The sequence below is a fragment of the Grammomys surdaster genome, unplaced genomic scaffold (genome assembly GCF_004785775.1).
Source record: "Grammomys surdaster isolate TR1022 unplaced genomic scaffold, NIH_TR_1.0 212, whole genome shotgun sequence".
In the NCBI taxonomy this organism is placed as follows: domain Eukaryota; kingdom Metazoa; phylum Chordata; class Mammalia; order Rodentia; family Muridae; genus Grammomys; species Grammomys surdaster.
Window position 1 is genome coordinate 3,398,892 of NW_021604657.1, and position 12,879 is coordinate 3,411,770.

The following is a 12,879-nucleotide window of genomic DNA, read 5'->3' on the forward strand; positions in this document are numbered from 1 at the left end:
TCCTTTCAATAAAAGAAGAGACTTGATCAGACTCTGTCTTGTCTCCATTTTTTGCATCTCTTTCCCCTCCATCCCCACTCTCTCTCTTGCCAGACCCTGACCTGCGGACCGGAGCAGCAGCTTGGGCTGGGGCAGATCACAAGTTTAAAGCCACCTTTAATAAACTTCTTTCATATGGAATTAGACAAATCCCAGTTCCGTATGGAATCTGTGGGACGTGAGACCCTGATTTGAACATCAATAGCAATTATAATGACCAAACACGGAGACTCAAGAAGAACTGAAATATAGGATCCACTCAGACTGCAGAGATCAAAAGAATCCATATATGCTGATTAAACCGGAAAACACTTGCACTGGGCCAAAGGGAGAAAGTGATGATGATAACGATGATGATAACGTTGATAGCTAAGTCTATTGAGCATCTGTCTGCTGGTTTTAAGTTCTTCAAATATGTTACTTCATATAATGGCCAGGAAACCCTGGAGAATGTTTCAATCCCAATTTTATAGATGAAGAAACTAAGGTCGGTGAGGTTAAATAGCTCTCAGGGGTCATGTAGCCCAAAGATTTAGGCTTGAAACATACATTGGAGTGGCAGACAGTTGGTGAGTTTAGTTCATGTTTACAAACAGCCTCCCCAGGGAGTTACTTCTCTCACTTTATACACGAAGAAACCTGAGACCCAGGAAGGATTCTCTATAATCTCTTTAGGCAAAGATTCCCAGCTGAGTTTAGTGGCACATACCTGTAATCCTAGCTCTTAGGAGACTGAGGAAGAAAGATCTTTGTGAGTTCAAGACCAGCCTGGGATACTATCTTCTACAAGCAATCAAATAAAAGCAGAGAGTTTCATCTGAACCTCAGTAGACATCTGGTGTGCTGACTGACACAAGCTCAGGTCATCAAAGAAGAGAGAAACTCAATAGCAAAATGTCCCTATGAGACTCATATAGGCAAGCCTACAGGGTGTTTTCTTGATTAATGAATGATTAGTGTGGGAGGGACTAGGCCACTGTGGGTGGTGCCATGCATGGGTTGGTAGTTCTGGGCTGTATAAGAAAGGAAAGTGAACCAACCAGGGGTTCATTCCCTGACTGCTCTTTGTGATGGATTGGAAGCTGTAAGATGAAATAGACCCTTTCTTCCCCAAGTTCCTTTTGGCTGTGGTGTTTATGGCTGTAATCGAAAGCAAACTAGGACACGTGGTAAGGACATTTCCCTCCAAGGCCGGTACACTGGGTTCCCATCTGCTTCACCACTGGGGATGGGATGAATCTAGGCAAGCTGCTTAGGATAATTCTGGTAATGACAAATGCCTTGAAGGAAACCCAGAAAAGTCAGACTTGTTACACTGTGGTATGGGCTGGGGTGAGGGTTGAGCCAGTGAGGTCCCTAGACTCATTCCTAAGATCCATGTTTTAAAATATGAGGCACAATGGTACATGCTTACAGAGCCAGAGCTGGGTATGCAGATTCACTCAGGAGATCTGGGGCTTGCTGTCCAGTCTGCTGAGCCTACACGCCAATCTCCAGGCCAATCTGAGACCCTGTCTCTAAAAAAATGGGGAAGGCACCTGAGGAAATACAATGCTTTGTCTTCTGGCTCAGACAGCATCCATCAGCATGAACACATGCACACATGTACACCACACACACACTGAGCAAGAGAGAGCGAGTGAGCAAGAGCCCTGCCAGTCGTACCGACAAGAATATCCTAGCTGACAGGTAGAATTTTCAATGAGCAGAGAAATTCTAGTGGCTGGCACATGGAGACAGAGGAGAACAGGAGAGCAGACCATTGTAGAATTCATGCCTTCCCCTGAACACTATGACAATGGCTGCAGACATGAAAATGACTCAAATGGGGCTGGTGAGATGGCTCAGAGGTTAAGAGCACCGACTACTCTTCAGGAGGTCATGAGTTCAAATCCCAGCAACCCCATGGTAGCTTACAACCATCCATAATGAGATCTGACACCCTCATATGGGTGTCTGAAGGCAGATACAGTTGGGTCGGAAAGAGCAGGGGCCTGGCATTAGAGAGGAGCCCGGAGTGAATGGAGCCCAGAACGAGCAGGGCACAAGAGGAGAAGGGAAGGAGAAACAAAAGAGAGAAAGAGAGAAAGAAAGAAAGAAAAAGAAAGAAAGAAAGAAAGAAAGAAAGAAAGAAAGAAGGAAAAAGAGAGAGAAAATGACACAAATGTTGGGTTTCTGAAACTGCCTTTCTGAATCAGGCAGCATTTCAGAAGAGGAGAAAAGAAAGGTAGAAGAAAAGAAGTAGGTTTGATAGTGGGGTTTTTCCCAAAGTGTGGGGTGGCTGCTCCTTCTCCACCCCAATACGCTTGTTATCATGACAACACACTAATACAATTATTAAAATCATTATTACCATTGTTTACCAATTTACACAAGCACTTTACCAACTGCAAGGCTCTCATTGCTGTATAAAGGAGCCTCCATTAATGAGCAGGGAGTTGGGCGCTGTCAGCTGGTGCTTTGATGTGTTAATTGCAAATCATTCTAATCTTATTATTAAAGAACAACTTCTGGCAGGTGGTGAGCCTGACTGTAAATACCGTATGTACTGGAAACTGATCTGCCTCCCTCCGTGGATTTGGAGCAATCTTGCAATCTCTGCTTTTACAGCCGTTTATGAAGCAGCTACTGTGTTCTATGCACCTCAGCAGGCCTAGGGGCCAGAGATGATACTGAATATGTGGTCTCAGCGGTCAAATCTCAGTGTCTAGCTGAGAATATGAAAGGAGTAGGGAATAGGATTTGAAGTGGGACATGACTTTGTGTTCTTCAGGACATTGAATTACTGTATGCCATTCAGCTGCAGCTTGGTTATCAAACAGAGATAGTAACAGAGGCAGGATAACAAGAGTTTACATACTTAGACTCCGGAAACAGATAGGGTTCTGGCAGTTCTCAGCTGTGTGATCCCAGATGCTGGTTTTAACCTCTCTGCACCTCAGTTCCTTGTGTGGGAAGGAGAGTGATAATTCCTGTTTCAGTGAAATTGCTATGACATTTAGATGAGTTAACAGTATAAATAGCTAAAAAACAGGGCCTGGTTAAAAAAAAAACCGAAAGGTTTGGGGGCTGTGCAGATTGCTCAGTCAGGTAAACACAGTATAAGGACCTAAGGGCGGATCCCCAGCATATACAAAGTCAGGTGTGGAGCAAATGGGATGGCTCAAGAGGTAAAGAAGCTTGCTGCCAAGCCTGACAACCTAAGATCAATCCCCCATCCCCACATGGCAGAACTTACTCTCTGGAAGTTCTCCTCTGAACTGGAAGGAAGTTCTCTCCACCCCTATGACACACAACATACATACATACATACATACATACATACATACGTACATACATACATACATACATACATACATAAATGTAATGATAATAATAAAGAAAAAGCCAGAAGTGGCATGTGCAGTTAATCGCTAAGCCAAAGAGGTAAGACAGGAGGAGTCCTGAAGCATCTTGGTCAGCCAGCCTAGAAGTGAAAGACCCTTCTTCAAAATATAAGGTAGAAAGTAATTGAAGAATTGGGCGTTACTCTCTAGTTTCTGCATATGCATGTGTGTATCTGTACACGCGCACACACACTGAAAAAGCTAAAGGCTTGATAAACAGGTAGTACCTATTTCACAGTATTGTTAACAAGGTTTAATGAAATAGCACACAAGGTTACCTACTACAGAACTGCACATGCAACATTCAGCTAACACTGTTTGCCCAGTATCACTGGTCTTGTCTTTCAAACTTTGTCACCAGGAACAGGAACTCATGTATCCTCATTCTAAAGAACAAAACCTTGTGGTTTCTGTGGTGACACACATCTGTAACCCCAGCATTCAGAATGGTGAATAAGGAAGATCTCTAATTGGAAGCCAGCCTGAGCTACATAACATGACCCTGTTAAAGAAACAAAACAAAGAAAAAAACCAAAAACACAAAACCAAAATAAGACAGAGTAATGAAAGCACCTTATCTCCTGACCCTAGCACTTAAGCCAAGGTAAGAAACAAGTATCTACAGGCTGTCAGGTTCTAGCAAGCCCTGGCCAGAGGAAGCCTCTTTGGGGAGCTTTTATTAAGCTGTGGGGTTGTCTTCCCAACTCCATCCAGTTGAACGTTGGACAAATCTTTATTGACACCTTTGCTGTCTGTAGTCCAGAGGGTACATCATTCAACAAGGCTGCAGAAATCCTATCTCCATGGAGATGACACTAGACTGTGGATGCAGACACATACAGGAGAAGATGGACAACAGTGAACAGTAATGGTGTGGATCAAGGAGGCGATGTGCAGAGAAGAGCTGGTACCCTGTGTGAGCAGCCCCCAGGCAGAGGGACTGGTTTGCATAAGTAAAGGCCAGGAAGCAATAGAGCCAGCAATGAAGGAAGAGCAAGGACCCATACTGAAGAGTGAGTTAGAGTCTGTGGGGGGATGCTGCGGATTTCTTTGAGCTGTCATGGGGTGGGTGAAGGTTTTGGCCCAGGATGGGGATCAACTCTGGCATATAGCCTATGGGACTTGTGCAGGGAGGTATGAGAACAGGGAGAGCATGTGAGGGACTGAAAGTACACCCAAACATTGGTATGGATGGAAAAGTGAAGTGGTGGAGAAGTCTGGAAGCCAGCAGGCTCTGGAGGAAGAGACCCAGGCCTTGACAGTTAAAACCTAGAGGCTCCATAAAGAGATAGGCCACCATAACTCCTAGAACTTTACCTCGGAGAGTAGACAGTACCATTTCTAGACAAGCAAGAAAGGGGGGAGAGTGGCTAGAAAGGTCTAGGATAAGAGCAAGATGAGAGAAGAGAGACAGGAGGTCAGTGAGACATACTGAGGAGATACACAGACACCTAGGAAGAGATGCCTGGAGCTCAGGGAAGGTAACTGACGCCTGGGTATGGGTACCATCATTCAAGGACACCACAGAATCTGTGGTACTAATGAAGGCTCTCTACCCCTAAGGTCAGTTTGGCCATCCTTGGACCTGTAGATTAGCTCATGTCCCATTGTCCTGGGTCCATATCCCATGGATCTGCACAGTTCCTCTTCTCTGCTTGTTGTGCATGTCCTTGGATCTCTCAAGATTCTAGTCCTCCACAGAGTCTTTTTGTGTTGTTAAGTCCCAGGCTCATTTGTGAGCAGATGTGGTCTCCCTTAACATAGCCATGGAAGCCTCACTGACAACATCATAGGCAAGGCTGTGCAGAATACCATGCAGGAAGAAGCATAGGCAAGAGCAATTCTATTTTTCTTCTCCCTTTCTCCAGAAGGAAGGCTGAACTGGCTGCCTGAGCAGAGCCATCGCCGTCATCTCAAAGCTAAGCTTTGAATTTCTTTTCCAACCACTTACAGAACACTGCACAGTAGAAAGCTGTCATCTGGGAGCCCAGCTGGCTAGCTTTGTGATCTTGGGCAAGTCACTTAACCTTTGGGAGTCACAGTCCCTTCATCTGTAAAATGAGGACATCGGTGGGATGTTGGCGATATACTCTTTGGCTCTAATGATAGGTTTTCTTAGAGCAGAGTCTTTCCTGTGCGCCTATTAAAGAAGAGAGGCAGAGGGAGGTAGGGAGAAGTGTCTGCCTGCATCACAGTGCTGCCTCCAAGAACTCCTCTAGCCCATGGGAAATTCTTCATCTTACTTTCATTGTGTTCAGACAAGGGGACTGACAGACAGGTACTTGATGAACACCTACTAAGGCCAAGCTCAAGCTGTCAGTGAATGAGAGATGACTAATGGAAGAAAGGAAGGAAGGAATTTAAAAGAAAGATAACTTACTTCCTGTTCTCATTGTTTAGTAGACCATAGCATTACTGGCCACGCAGTGTGTGCTAGCAAATAAATGTATGATAAGTATGTTGTGTGCTTACTTCTCTTTTTAAATGCCAGATGTGTCCTTTATCAATTTCAGAGAGACCTTGAATTGCAAACAACTTGTAAACTAAACAATGAGGTTTTAAAAATTATCCTGAACACATAAATTGTTACATAGTTAACATTTCAGTCCTTTTGGTTTTTGTTATTGTTTTGTTTTTTCAAGACAGGGTTTCTCTGTGTAACACAGGCTGTCTTGGAACTCACTTTGTAGACCAGGCTGGCCTCAAACTCACATTGATTGACCTGTCTCTGCCTCCTGAGTGCTGGGATTAAAGGCATGCCAGGCCACCACTTCCTGGGTTACCGTCTGTCCTTTCAAAGATGAAATGGATGATGTTCTAGGCCACAAGGCCAGCAGAGGTCAGTGAAGCTGGGGTTTGATCTTCATCATCCAACTCCAGACCTTAAGTGTTACTGTCAATTCTAAAGAGGCAAGATTAGCACACAAGACATAACTAAGTAGGTATGGCTTGTCCCCTGCAAGGCTCACTGCAATTTAAACTGTTCTTGTGATGGTGTTGGAAGATGGGATCTTTAAGAGATGTGTAGTCATGAGAGTATCATCTCATGAGAGAATTGGTCTGTGACCATGGATGTCGGTGTGTCTCCTCTTACTCTGGCTCTCTACTGATGATTTTCTTCATTATGAAGACGCAAGAAGACAATTGCCAAATGCTGATGATTTCCCCCAGAGATGTCAGCCAATACATTTCTACTTTATAAAAGCTACCCAGGCACAAGGATTCTGTTATTGTAGTACACAGTGGTCTAAGACAGTAGGATAGGGTAGAATATGGCATTGGATGGATTCATGGAATTTCTCCTGAGTTTTTATTATATACGAAGGTCTGGGTCTGACAAATACCATCTCAGGAACATAGACAATTGTGATCATTATAATGGGTACAAATGGAATTCAGTGTGTGCTGAGGAAGGCTGGGGAGATATCTGGAGTGGGCTTGGATATGATATTTGAAACTTCATAAAATATTTGGCTGGGAGATGCTTTCCAGGCTGATGATAGTTCAAGGAAGGAAAGCACAGAAGCAGGAAGCAAGCTGGTGGGTAAAGTGATGGGGACCCATGTTGGAGATAGAATTACGGATCTCCAAGGAAAATAGGTATCAGATAAAGCATTTGACAGAAATGACTCTCGAATGGGTGGGTAAGGACTCATATGAGATCTACTACATGGTATTCAACATTATAGTGTGTTTTTTTATTACATGATGGCCCATTTTCCATGGAGTTTAGAGGTAGGTATGTGTGTGTGCATGTATATGTGTGCATGTGTATGTTATGGCAATTCCAAGAATAGAGGCCATATGATTGGTATCTGTCTTCACACTGTTCGTCATAGCTCTTGCTTTGTTTTTAATAATTTATTTATTTTAAATTTATGCATATGTGTGTAAGCCAACAAGAGTTTACATCTACTGTGTGCGTGTGGGATTCAGTGACAGTCACATGAGGCAGTCAGATCTTCTAGAACAGAAACTGCAGGTGGCTGAGTGCTGCCATGTGAGTGTTGGAAATGGAACCTGGGTTTTCTGAAAGAGTAGTAAATACTCCTAAGTGCTGAGCCATCTCTTAATCCCCACCCACTGATTCTTAATGTTTCTTTAAAGTTTAAAGAAAAATGTCTTCCAAGCTGGGCAGTGGTCATGCATACCTTTCATTCTAGCACTTGGACCCAGGGGCCGGCAAATCTCTGAGTTCTAGGCCAGCCTGGGCTGCAGAGCAAGTTCTCAGACAGCCAGGCTACACAGAAAAGCCCTGTCTTAGAAATAAAACTTCCAAAATGTTCATATTGCTGACTGAAGCAGTCCATTATGTGTCTCTTAGTGTACTGCAAAGAAACTATCAGATATGTAGAGAAAGCTTTGAACCATGGATACCTATCATAAAAATATTTGCATCAAAATAATTATTAGAAGAACTGGTTACTGTATCACATACCTATAATCCCGCTGCTCAGGAGGCTGAACCAGGAGGATTGCTACATCTCTGAGGCCAACTTGGTCTACACAGGGAGCACAGGCCAGTTTCATACATATGAAATCCTGTCTTAAAAAAAAAAAAAAAGAAAGAAAGAAATGAAGACAGCTCAGCCAGTAAAGAAACTATGTTGCAGAAGCCTGATGACCAAAGCTCCATTTCTGGAACCCACCTTAGGCGGAAGAAGAACACTAACTCCACAGAAGTTGTTTTCTGAGGTTCACATGTACAACTGGTATCCATACATCACCCTCCACCTCCCTCCCTTTCTCCCCCCCCCCACTGATAATGAATTATTCAAATCAAAGCAAAACCTGGAAGGTGGTACTTAATCATATTATTGCCATTTTATGCTCCTGTAGACATGACTAGTGAAATCTGATGTAGTTTTTAAACAGTGTGTTTATTATGGCTTATGTGCAATCATATGAAAATACTCTTAGGATATTCTAGCAAGTCAAAATATGCCAGGGTTTATGGAATAGGAGAAATTCTTGGTCAAGCATACATCTGACAAGAGATTAGTACACTCTAGAATATATAAAGAACTTAAAGACAGCTCCAAAACAAGCAAACAAACAAGCAAACAATCAAACACAAAACTAAACCCAATTTGTCCAATTAACAGATGGGTAAATGAATTGAGCAGACAATTCGCAAAATAAGAAATCCAAATTGTCAATAAATACAATACAAATCAACAACAACAAAAAGTTGAGCATCTTTAACCAATGAGAATGGCTACCATCAAGGAGACAAACTGGAGTCTGGCTGTCAGTATCGTGGGCCATTCTTGCAATGTCAGCAATCAGGAGGCTGAGGCAAGAGGATCAGAAGTCTGAGACCATCTTGGGCTACATGGTAAGTTGTAGGCTAGCTGGATAGCCTGGGTTACATAGGGAGATCTTATTTAAAAAACAGACAAAATAAATAAATGAATAGATAGATAGATGACAAAAAATACTGATACAGGTGAAAGGAAGTGGCAAATTAATAATTCATATTCACTCTGTGGGGCAGAGTATAAATAGATTTAGCCACTCTTATTATCAGTGTGAAGATTCTTCCAAAAACTAAAAATGGAACTGATGTGTGACCCAGCTATACCCCAAACCCATTCTAAGTCAGCATACCACAGAGACATCTGCATGGCCATGTTTATTGTTGTACAAGAACCAAGACACAAGACTGTTGCATGTAGTTTTTCCTATCCTGCCTAAGCTCCAGGAATGGATTGTGCTACCAGGCCCTATCTAGAGCATATTGCATCCGCAGATCACATACACACACACACACACACACACACACACACACACACACACACACACACACACGTTTGTTCAATTTCAATTTGCCTTATCGGCTCAACTGCTGGCTGCCCCCAATCTACCTTGGCTACTGTGCCCTTCCCAGCACTCCCAGCTCAGTACCCTAAATCTTCACTCAGTTTCAGCTACTCAGTTACCTTCAGTTCCAGCTCAACACCCCAACCTCCCACCTGTAGAAGTGACCTGTAGTCTCTCCACCCAATCACGGCTGACTGGTTGGCTTTTCTCCCTCCGAAGCATGGTAAACTATCCTTTCCTCCCTCTCCTGGGTCTGCTAGCTTGCCTGCAGGGAAACTGGAGGTCCCTCCTATTCCTTCTGCCCAGCAATTGGCCCGTGGCATCTTTATTGATAGATCAAGAACCAATTGGGAAACAGGACCTTAGCATCAGAACCAGCCTAGATAGCAATCAATAGAAGACTGTATAAAGAGAATTTGGTACCTATATATACAATAAAGTTGTATTTATTTGCAAAGAAAAATAGAGTTCTGTATTTTGCAGGAGAATATATAGAACTGTTAATCATTCTATTAAGAGAACTAAGTTGCATTCAGAAAAGTAAATATTGTGTGCTTTCTCTTCGCTGAAACGGTACTAACATAAAGTCAGAGCAGGCACTAATTAGGAGAAGAAAGAGGACCAGCAGGAAGGGATAGAAGAGATATGGAAGGCAATGGGAAGTGTATATTACAATGAAAGAATGATACAGAAAGACTAAAATAAGAGATAGATATGAAAGTCTTATAGGGCATTATTTTGTATACTCACTAAAAGACATGAGTAGAATTAAAAAGTAAGTATCAGGAAAAAGATTCGACATGCACAGTAAGAAATGACAATCACAAATGACTGCAGCTGTGTAAGAACAAATTCACAGAAGTTGGTCACACACAGAAAACACTACATTAGCCAGTGCTTATTTTTAAATTGACTATTATTTTCTTTTCCTTAAAAAAGATGGGGAAAAGCCCTACCTTTGAAAATGGGTGTGCCTGACTTTTATAATAGACCAAACAAAACTCATATAAAGTTCAAAGCTGGCTGTTATTTTTGTCACTGAAGACAGAGCAGGAAAGTGCCCATGCATTGTGTGTGTATGTGTGTGTGGGGGGGAGCTAGGGAGGGAGGTGCGTTAGTGGATTCCAAGAGAAACAAGTCGGATGGTGATGAAAGGGGGTCCCTTACTCAGCGGTTCCTGTGTCTTCTCTAAAGCTATCTGGAAAGGTGGCTAGGGAAAAAATGTTGGGGAAACATCAATTTCTAGCAGTTTAGGGGCTCTGGTGCACTCGGCAGTCAACAGTGGCTTTGATCTGGTTAACCTCTCCAGGGTCAGGCTGCTCTGACCGAACTGCACTCTCATCCCAGAGGTGCAGCCGGGTCAGTGCTCCTATTGTTTTATAGCCTACATTAACTCCCAGGCCAAAAACCAGGCTGGACTCCTCTCCACAGCACCGCGTCCCTTCAGCCTGAGCTCACCAGCTTTGTTTCCTTCCCCTGGCTCCATCTGTGCCCGCTCAGGGGAAAACACTTGCCTCTGTTTCCTCACACCAAGGCTCCCTCCTTTTCCAGTTCATAAGCATGTTGTTACTTTGATTGGGGGGGGAGGATTTGGGACTTTGATCTTTCTTACCTAGAGTCTAGCTTCCAAGCTGCCATTGTGGTTAGCCAGACACCTAGAAGTGTGCCATGGGAACGGTAGAGTCGTAGTCTGGAAGTACTTAACTACCCAAGTTTTGATAGCCTGTTATGATTGGTTTCATGGGAGGTATTTAAGTTCCTCTTTTGATTAAAAGCTTCGAGTGAGTCTTCCTGCCTCCTCCACACTCAAAACCTAAGAGTCTTTTTGGAAGGAATGAAGGACTTTACTTAAAAACTTCCACTCTCTCCTGGGTCACTCAGGTACCTGGCCTGTCTGCGTCTCTCCCATTTTCTCTGGATCCTTCCCAGGACTGTAGCCTCCCGACACCTTGCCCTCTAAAGCAGCAGTACTCAACCTGTGGGTCATGATTCCTTGGGGTGGGGGTTGTCAGATGACTCTTTCACTGCTCACCCAAGACCATCAAAGATATAGATATTTACAATTCATAACAGTAGCAGAATTACAGTTATGATGTAGCAACTAAAATAACTCTTTGGTTGGGGTCCCCACAACATGAGGAACTATATTAAAGTGTTGCAGTTCTGGGGAGGTTGAGAAGCAGTGCTCTACAGGAACATCCAGATCTCTGTTCTCCACCACATGCTGTCCCCAGTAACTCTTTTATGTAGTAGTCCTTCCCTTCCTACAGCACAGGACTTTTTTCTCTGACAAGGCCTCTGCGATTGCCTGCACTTGTAACCACTTGCCCTCATAGCTGTAGTGAAGGCACATGCCATATCTTCACTGTCAGATAAGTACCATGATCTCAATAGGGTCAAAAACATGGAATCTTTCCTCATTTTGAGCCAATTACAGTAGACTTCTAATATTTTCAAAAGGTATTTTAGAAGCTGCCCAGATGGTTCAACAGATAAGAACAGTGGTTGCTGTTCTAGATGACCCAGGTTAAATTCCCAGCACCTATAAATAAGGTGAGTCATAACTGTCTGTAACTCCAGTTCCAAGGAACCAGATGTATCTTCTGACCAATGAACACCAGGTATGGATGTGATACATAGATATACATGTAGGCAAAACAACCACATATATAAAATAATTCAGAAAAGGAGGAGAGGGGAGGGAAGAAAAGTTATAGCCTAGACAGGAACTGATAAGTCAAGATCTAGGGAAGAATGAAGAGACAGAGATACTAGAAAGATCTTGGTGAGGTGGGGTTTTTTTTGTTGTTGTTGCTGTTTTTGTTTGTTTGGTTGGTTTTTTTTTTTTTTTTTTTCTGAGACAGGGTTTCTCTGTGTAGTCTTAGCTGTCCTGGAACTCAATCCATAGACCAGGCTTGTCTTGAACTCAGAACTCAAAGACTTGCCTGCCTCTAGCTCTCAAGTGTTGGGATTAAACATGTGTACCACTATCACCCATCTCGGTGAGTTTTTAAGACCAATGAAAGACTCAATGCATTTGTCCTTTTAGTTTAGTTTAGTTTTTGAGACAGGATGTCTTCTTCCAAGATGGGGAGCACCAAATAGGAATCAAAGCAAGTTCCTGGTCAGCCTGGGACATTACGATGTGTGCGCCAAGATACACAATTTATATGGTGCTGAAGATCCAGCCCAGAGCTTCACTCATCCTAAAGAAGTGCTCTACCAACGAAGCTACATGCCCAGCTCTGTTTCCTAGATTATCCAAAGAGGAGTGGAGTAGTTGCCTGGGGTTTGCTCCGTCATCGCTAATGCTAAGAACACAACACATACAGGAAATCACAAGCTTCTTCCAGAAGGTTAGCGGCAGGTAGACTCTAAGCATGTTGAATTCCACCTAAAGAAAGCTGCACCCTAAAGCCAAGGCTGAACTTATTGAGACGGATGTAAATGGTCACAAGAAATTGATTAGGCAACCGTGAGTAGTTTGGGAGCTTCAGTCCACTTCCTCCAATAGAAATCCCAGTTAGTGGCTACGGGGAATTCCACTGAAGCATTAAACAGCAGCCAAATACAGCCTCTTTGTCTGCTCTAGATTACAGTATTGACATTTGTCTCTGGACCGCTTCAGAAA